The sequence below is a fragment of the Megalops cyprinoides genome, chromosome 17 (assembly GCF_013368585.1).
Source record: "Megalops cyprinoides isolate fMegCyp1 chromosome 17, fMegCyp1.pri, whole genome shotgun sequence".
NCBI classification, from domain to species: domain Eukaryota; kingdom Metazoa; phylum Chordata; class Actinopteri; order Elopiformes; family Megalopidae; genus Megalops; species Megalops cyprinoides.
In genome coordinates this window covers 23,617,963-23,624,456 of record NC_050599.1, presented here as the reverse complement: position 1 = coordinate 23,624,456, position 6,494 = coordinate 23,617,963, and the positions used below count along the sequence as shown (strand labels likewise).

General features: G+C 41.7%; 1 non-coding gene across 1 annotated transcript; it reads left to right on the top strand.

The window, feature by feature from the left end:
• Positions 1-4,046: 4,046 nt before the first annotated feature.
• Positions 4,047-4,206, top strand: LOC118792779. Its single transcript, XR_005005632.1, has one exon. It is a non-coding gene; the product is annotated as a U1 spliceosomal RNA (small nuclear RNA).
• Positions 4,207-6,494: the final 2,288 nt, after the last annotated feature.

Below are 6,494 nucleotides of genomic sequence, written 5' to 3'. Positions count from 1 at the left end.
AATGCCCCCACCCACCCCCACCTCCACAAAGACAAATTGGTCATTCAGATTCAAAATGACTCCTGCGCCAAAGCGCTAACAAAGAAAATTTGTGATATACGGGGAAATAAGAATAGTGAAATTGACATATTTAAAATGTTGCGCTTTTCAGAAAAAAAAAATAGATGGAGTGTGATCAAAAAAGCATGTAATTATGCTTCTTAGAGATTTTCTCCAGCAATATTGGGACAACACTGGCCTTTCAAGGTGTGCACCATGATGGTTGCTGTTATTTTTGAGTTGACACTTAAATGTTCTTGTAAACCTCATTAGCATGAAAGACGGCTTGCACATGTTTACCTTTTGACTGCTCTGTTTCCTGTTCTAAGTAGTCTGGGTTCCTGTGATGGAAGGAGAGGGTGAACAGTCTGGATCGCCCCTCTCAATCTGGTATGGTTTTACAGTGATTGTGACATCACCTGTATGGTTTTATAAAGCCTATCAGGATGTAGGCAGAAGGGTATCTCTGTAATTCCCTTTCTGGAGCTGGTATTTCAAGTCACAATATTGCTAATAAAATTGCATGTGAGCATCTGTATGTTTGTGTGGGATTCAGTTTTAAATATAGTTAGTAATTGAATGCATTTGTCTTTTTTCATACATTGTTTGGTGGAAACATTATTATGAATTATTTAACTCTTCAGAGCCTCATGAGAGTTAATGCAGGCAAGTGAATTTAAAACATGTGGCAACTAAAAGCATTAGACAAGATTTAGAAAAAAGCCTCATCAACCAACAGCAGATAGCTGCAAAAAAAAAAAAAAAAACATTTTTAGTCACTCAATGACTTCTGTCAAAATCAATAGCAAGGTACAGTGTGAGCTCAGCTCAAAGACTTAATGATGTTATTAATATTACACAAACTTGATGCTACCACAGTAGAGCGTCTTTCTCACTATATTTGAATCAACTGATTCTGAAGTATATTACTTTTCTTGTCGATGGCTTTAGGCTTAAAGGTAAAACATCTTCCATTCAAATGGTTGCAGTGTAAAATCCCAGGAGCATCCTGAAGTAAGAAAATGTGCTGTGAGTTTGAAGGCAGCCTATAATACATAAAGCACAGGGCAGCAGCCACAGGTTAAAGAGAGGACTGAAACATCGAAGTTCTCTTCTGATCGGCACTAACATTTTCTGATCATGTCTCTGAAGAGGTGAGAAGGGCGGAGCCTTTAACAAGCCTCCCGGTCGACCCCCAGCCGGGATGCACACCGATTCGGCCCGGAGGAACAGCTCTCAGGTCATCTGTTACACGGCGCGCGCACGAAAAGCAAGGAAGGCTTTCATTATGCGACTCATTTCTTTTATGTTCACAGTGAATAATATATGAGGGCGGCGCTGTGTTAGAGAGAGCCTTCAGCAGGCCCGGATGGGAGCAGACTGCCTATTGTAACCACTCTGCACCTAATTTATATCTGTGTAAATGGCATGTCGTTCGACACAGTCACTGCTGTGGAGTACAGTGTACAGGTTTCTGGGTTATTTGATTAACCTCTACCCAACTACAGCACTGCTGATCATGATTCAGTTGTGACCAGCTGTACCGCCAACCCTAAAGCTAACCCCCAACACTCCCTTTACTTTCAATCATTACACAACTGTTTTGTTTACATATCATTTGCACAGTATTTCTGATAATAATGTTATTATTATTATTTTCTTGGTTGACTTTGAAGCCCTTGTCTGGGTTGACTTAAATTTTCCATGTTATCCATGTATACCTTTGGATATTTGCTGAGGAATTCAGGTTTTAAGTGCCTTTCCAATTTCTCACCTCCACACTGGAATCGAACCTGCACCCTTCCGCACCTGCAGTGGGGCAACACCTCACAGCGTCTTCCAGAAGTCGTTATCCCCTTGGGCACGCTCCTCCCCCTCGGAGACTGACCCTGGGGAAACCCATTACTCAGGCTTCCAAACCGCAGCCCTGCATTTGCATGCGGGAGACAGTTCAAATGCAGCCGTATATCAGCCGCGGGGACTTTAAATGGATCTGCGGGGAGATTGGAACCCAGGAAGTCTCGTTTGCAAATATTTCACGCCCTGGCTGAAAAGATATCCGCCACCATTAACCGCCTAAAACCCTCTATGGCCGCTTAGCTCGTATATTTCCCTCCTTCCCCCAGTCTGAGGGGCCAGGCTCCGTTCGGCTGATCCCATAAATCTACTCGCAGGAGCCAGTCTGTGGTGCGCCATTAGTAATTAACGGTTAAGGTTATCTACTAAGGTGTACTGAAATGCTGAGGGGGAAAAAGAAGTTGCAGGGCCAACATGGAATCATAGATGAAGCAAACAGTTGCACTTTTCCAAAACATCAGGCCACAAAACTGGAAACAAAGGCAGCCATTTTTCGAGAAATGGCTGCATTTGCAAGTTCAGATGTTTCAGTGAAGTGAACCATGGTGAAATGTGTGCATGCATAGAATGGACATTTTTAGATTCAAACCATAGCCCTTCAAAAGTTTTCAAGACCGCAGCTGAGACAAGCAAATACATCCTTTCTAAACAATACATCTCCACATACAGTTTTAGGAAATTGTATTACTGTTGCATGGGTTTATGTGCAATGGGAGAGTGATAAATCAAATAAGATTCAAATGGACCAAAAATTGTCTGGAGGCTGTAACCACCCAACAGGAATTGTAGCAATTTGTTGAATTAAGCTCACCGTTTTTGAAACTAGTTCAATCAGAAAACAATGCTAATAATTTGTCTGAGCTTATATATACAGCAAATAAGGATAGGTCAATCATAAATACATACCATTTAATTGGTTGCAAGTCAGTGTTTGTGTTTGTGACCTAGAGTGAAATTTGGGTCTATCAAAGGGGTTTTGCAAAACTAAATAATTTAACGAAATCATCCATTGATGTTTCCCTCAATATAAATCATGTGAAAGTTAAATGAAGCAGAATCAATTGGTTAGCCCCTAAATCATGCTAAAGAGCGTAACTGTACACTACTGGAGTCAATATTTAGAATTCAAGCAATGAATTCAACCATTTCTAAAACAACCTTGCTTGCTTCACTGAATAGAGTGCAACTTTTTATCTGCTTCTCTGAATCGTGGCACACATTTTGATTGGTTAAAGTTCAAAAATTGCTTGTTATTCAACAAGAAAAAAGCTCCATTACGTTCACTAGAAAAAAAGTGAAATTATTTTGGTCAACATGACACACTATGGCTTTAATTCATTCAGGTGAAAACCCTCAGTATTCATGGGAGCATTTTTATGGCAAATCTTTTGATGACAATACAGTAAGACTTCTTTCAATGTGAGATAAAAACACTGAATTATATAGTCTAAAAAATGAAAGTGCTTCTTCGTATTAAAGAGCTAAAAGACACGGAGCTGTTCATCATATGCATTCCATTTAAAACAAAAACTTAGGCTGAGAAATAGAGTTCACAACATTCTTGTTTCTTTATCTTTAAATAGATCAAAATGACAACTAGCATGGAGGAGGGAAGATCCATCAGGTGTTTGATTGACAGTTTAGCACTTCTGTCAAAATAAATGTTTGTTTCTTTACTACAAACTTCAAAAACATTGCATGCCCTGTTCTGTACAGTAGGGTCACTCTGGATGCATTAGTGTTCCTGTTTCAACATTAAGCAGAGGTGTAGTAGTAAGGAGCAAATCTCAAAGGTTGCTGGTTCAGTTCCGAGATGGGTCACTGCTGTCATGCCCATGTTTCAGGCACTTAACCTGAATCATCCCGTGCATGTCTCCCTTCCTCCCCTTAAGGGCAGACCTCAAAACGGACATCAAATTATACACGAAGTACATGAGAACTGTCTAATAATATAGAAAATAAGTCTGTCTAATAATATAATTCAGTCGACATGAATTTCCATGCAATGGAAACATGAATGTTGTGTTTGATGTGGTTATAGCAGACCTTTATTTGGCTTATCTGATGAAGGAATAGCACCTGGCTGTGGGCTAAGGTTATTGACCCTCTATGTGGATATCATAAACAGGGCGGGAAAGAAAAGGCGGGAGATGGGGTGGAGGAGGGGTGCCTTGATCAAGAAGGTGGTTCACCCAGGGTGAGGCTCAGTCATTGCACTCCGGCTGTGCTGACCCCTGCGAATTCCCCAAATGTGGGAATTTTGACTGCATAATTTCTGGTAGTGGGGGACTGTGTTTGCGCCCACTCCTGATTTTTCTGGTTCAAAAACAGATGTTCAAAAGGTTGCCGGTTCAATTCCCCTTTGGGGAACTGCTGCTGTACCCTTGGGCAAGGTACTTAACCCACAATTGCCTCAGTAAATATCCAGCTGTATAAATGGATTAGATGTGGAAAAAAAACCGTAGCCTAAAAATCTGTAATTGATGTAAGTCACTCCGGATAAGAGCATCTGCTAAATGCCAGTAATGTAATGTAAACTGTCTAGTTGTCATTAATTGCATACAGATTGTCTGTAAATTCTTCTCATGAAGCTTTCTTTGGAACTTCAGTAATGACATAGTGTAAAAGTGTATCAACTAATGCGAAGCTAAGAGGCAATTTTTCACGAGGGCATCTATTTTAGCTGCTGTCTCCTCAAATGCCCCTCAAAACTGGAATGTGAGTTAATGAGGAGCATTTTAACCATGGGTGCGTGTTCAAAATCGTCAACATAAACTCAGACGACACTGGCTCACCAGTCTGGGTATATCGGGATTTCCTTCTATTTAACAAGAGAGCATAATGGTTTAAATCACAGAGCAAGCTATTAAACAGTCCCCCCCCCCCCCCCCCCCCCCATGTTAAACAACTGCAAAAGGGAGACCGGGGCAAGCCCTCTCAGCCGTGCCCATATCGATCCCCACATGGTCGACAGTCGCTCAAACGGCCATAAATTTGGAGTGAAAAACAGGGGTGCTGGAGGATATGATTTCATTTCAGGAAGGGGTGAATGGTGGAAAAGCGAGCTGAGAGTGGCCTAACATGGAAGGGGTTAGACTCCATTTAACGAACGTTTGGCCAATGTGCCGCTCACCAGATAATGAACCAATTGCTTTACTGCCGCTTACTTTCACACATTTTTTGGGCATGTGTGCAGTGGTGAGTTTTTTTGGGGAACCTCTTTTTCTCTGCTATCATTTAATTTTTTTAGACTTTCCCTGAAAAAACGTTCCTTGTTGCTGTGGTTTTATTTGTCAGATTGAATTTGACGTGAACGCTGGCAGTGCATCTGATATTTCGTAGGGTGACGGGCAAAGTTGCTCATTTCTCGTAGTGCTGAAAGGGTAAAGGGAAACCGTATGGCGACCGTGGGTGTGCATAGTTCGCTGACGTGCGTTACAAAGGTGAGAATCCACTGCGGAAACGTGTTTTCCTCCCACACGACCACATGTAGGCATGTCCCGCTTGGTCTCATGACCACTTGCTAAGCAACCTGTAAATATCGAGAAGCGTGGTCACGCATCTGTGCTCATACTTCACCCCTACACGAGTGGATACATATTCCCTCTGGATTACAATTAGTGTAGTGAGTGCCAGTAAAAACAATTCCCCTTCCCTAACCTATGTGTCTTACTAGTGAAGCTATAATGGGACTTTTGGGTCACCAGTAAGATTGGTGTTACCCAGAAGCAGGGGCACTTAACCTGAATTGCTTCAGAAAATATCCAGCTGTCTCAACAGATAGTTCTAAAAAAAAACAACATAAAGAGTTTCAATCCCCCCAGAAAGTGAAAAAAATGCAACATTCAACTGATAAACACGCTTTTTTTTGTTGATGGACAACAGAGTTCCATGTGCCTTGATTGATCAGAATCACATGATCACATCGAAGGCCGCGCCTGAGCGATCTGTTATGGTGCTGAAGAGCTCCTCTCAGTCCCCCCCGCTCTCTGTTTTGCATGTTTTTTAATTCTGCTGGGTGTGCCGGCACCGCCGTTTGAGCTTACTACATCACGCCTCACCGGTCCCAAGGCCTTCGCCTGCATAAAAAAAGAGATTTATTTTAACTTTCAGGATTAAAATGTGATATTTAATTACTTCTGGTGGAAAAAAACAGATTAATCTCAACGTGAGTTATGGACAGTCTAATGTCACGTAAACCGCACGGAATAAATCTCTGTAATGCAAAGACCCGCGGTATCTGAAGAATAAAAATGTAAATGTGAGTGAGAGATTTCCCTTGTGCTGACTGACTGGTCATCTCTCTTACGGCCATGCAGGTGTTTAAAGAAAGCGGAGTGTGAGAGAGCATAAACGAATGAAGGTGTGAATAGCTACAGTTACAGTCTGGTTTGTGCCACATGTCACATGTGCTTAACGTCCTTAATGTGCTTATAAAAACTTGAGTGTGCCACATGTTGTTTATGTTTTGACACCACTACTGCTGTTATGGGCAGGGATAAAGTTTTAGCTGTTGGGGTAAGTGCCGACCCTGACTGGTGAATTGATGGCAGCAAAAGGAGTTTTTAAAATGTCTTTGTTCATGGAGAATATGACAC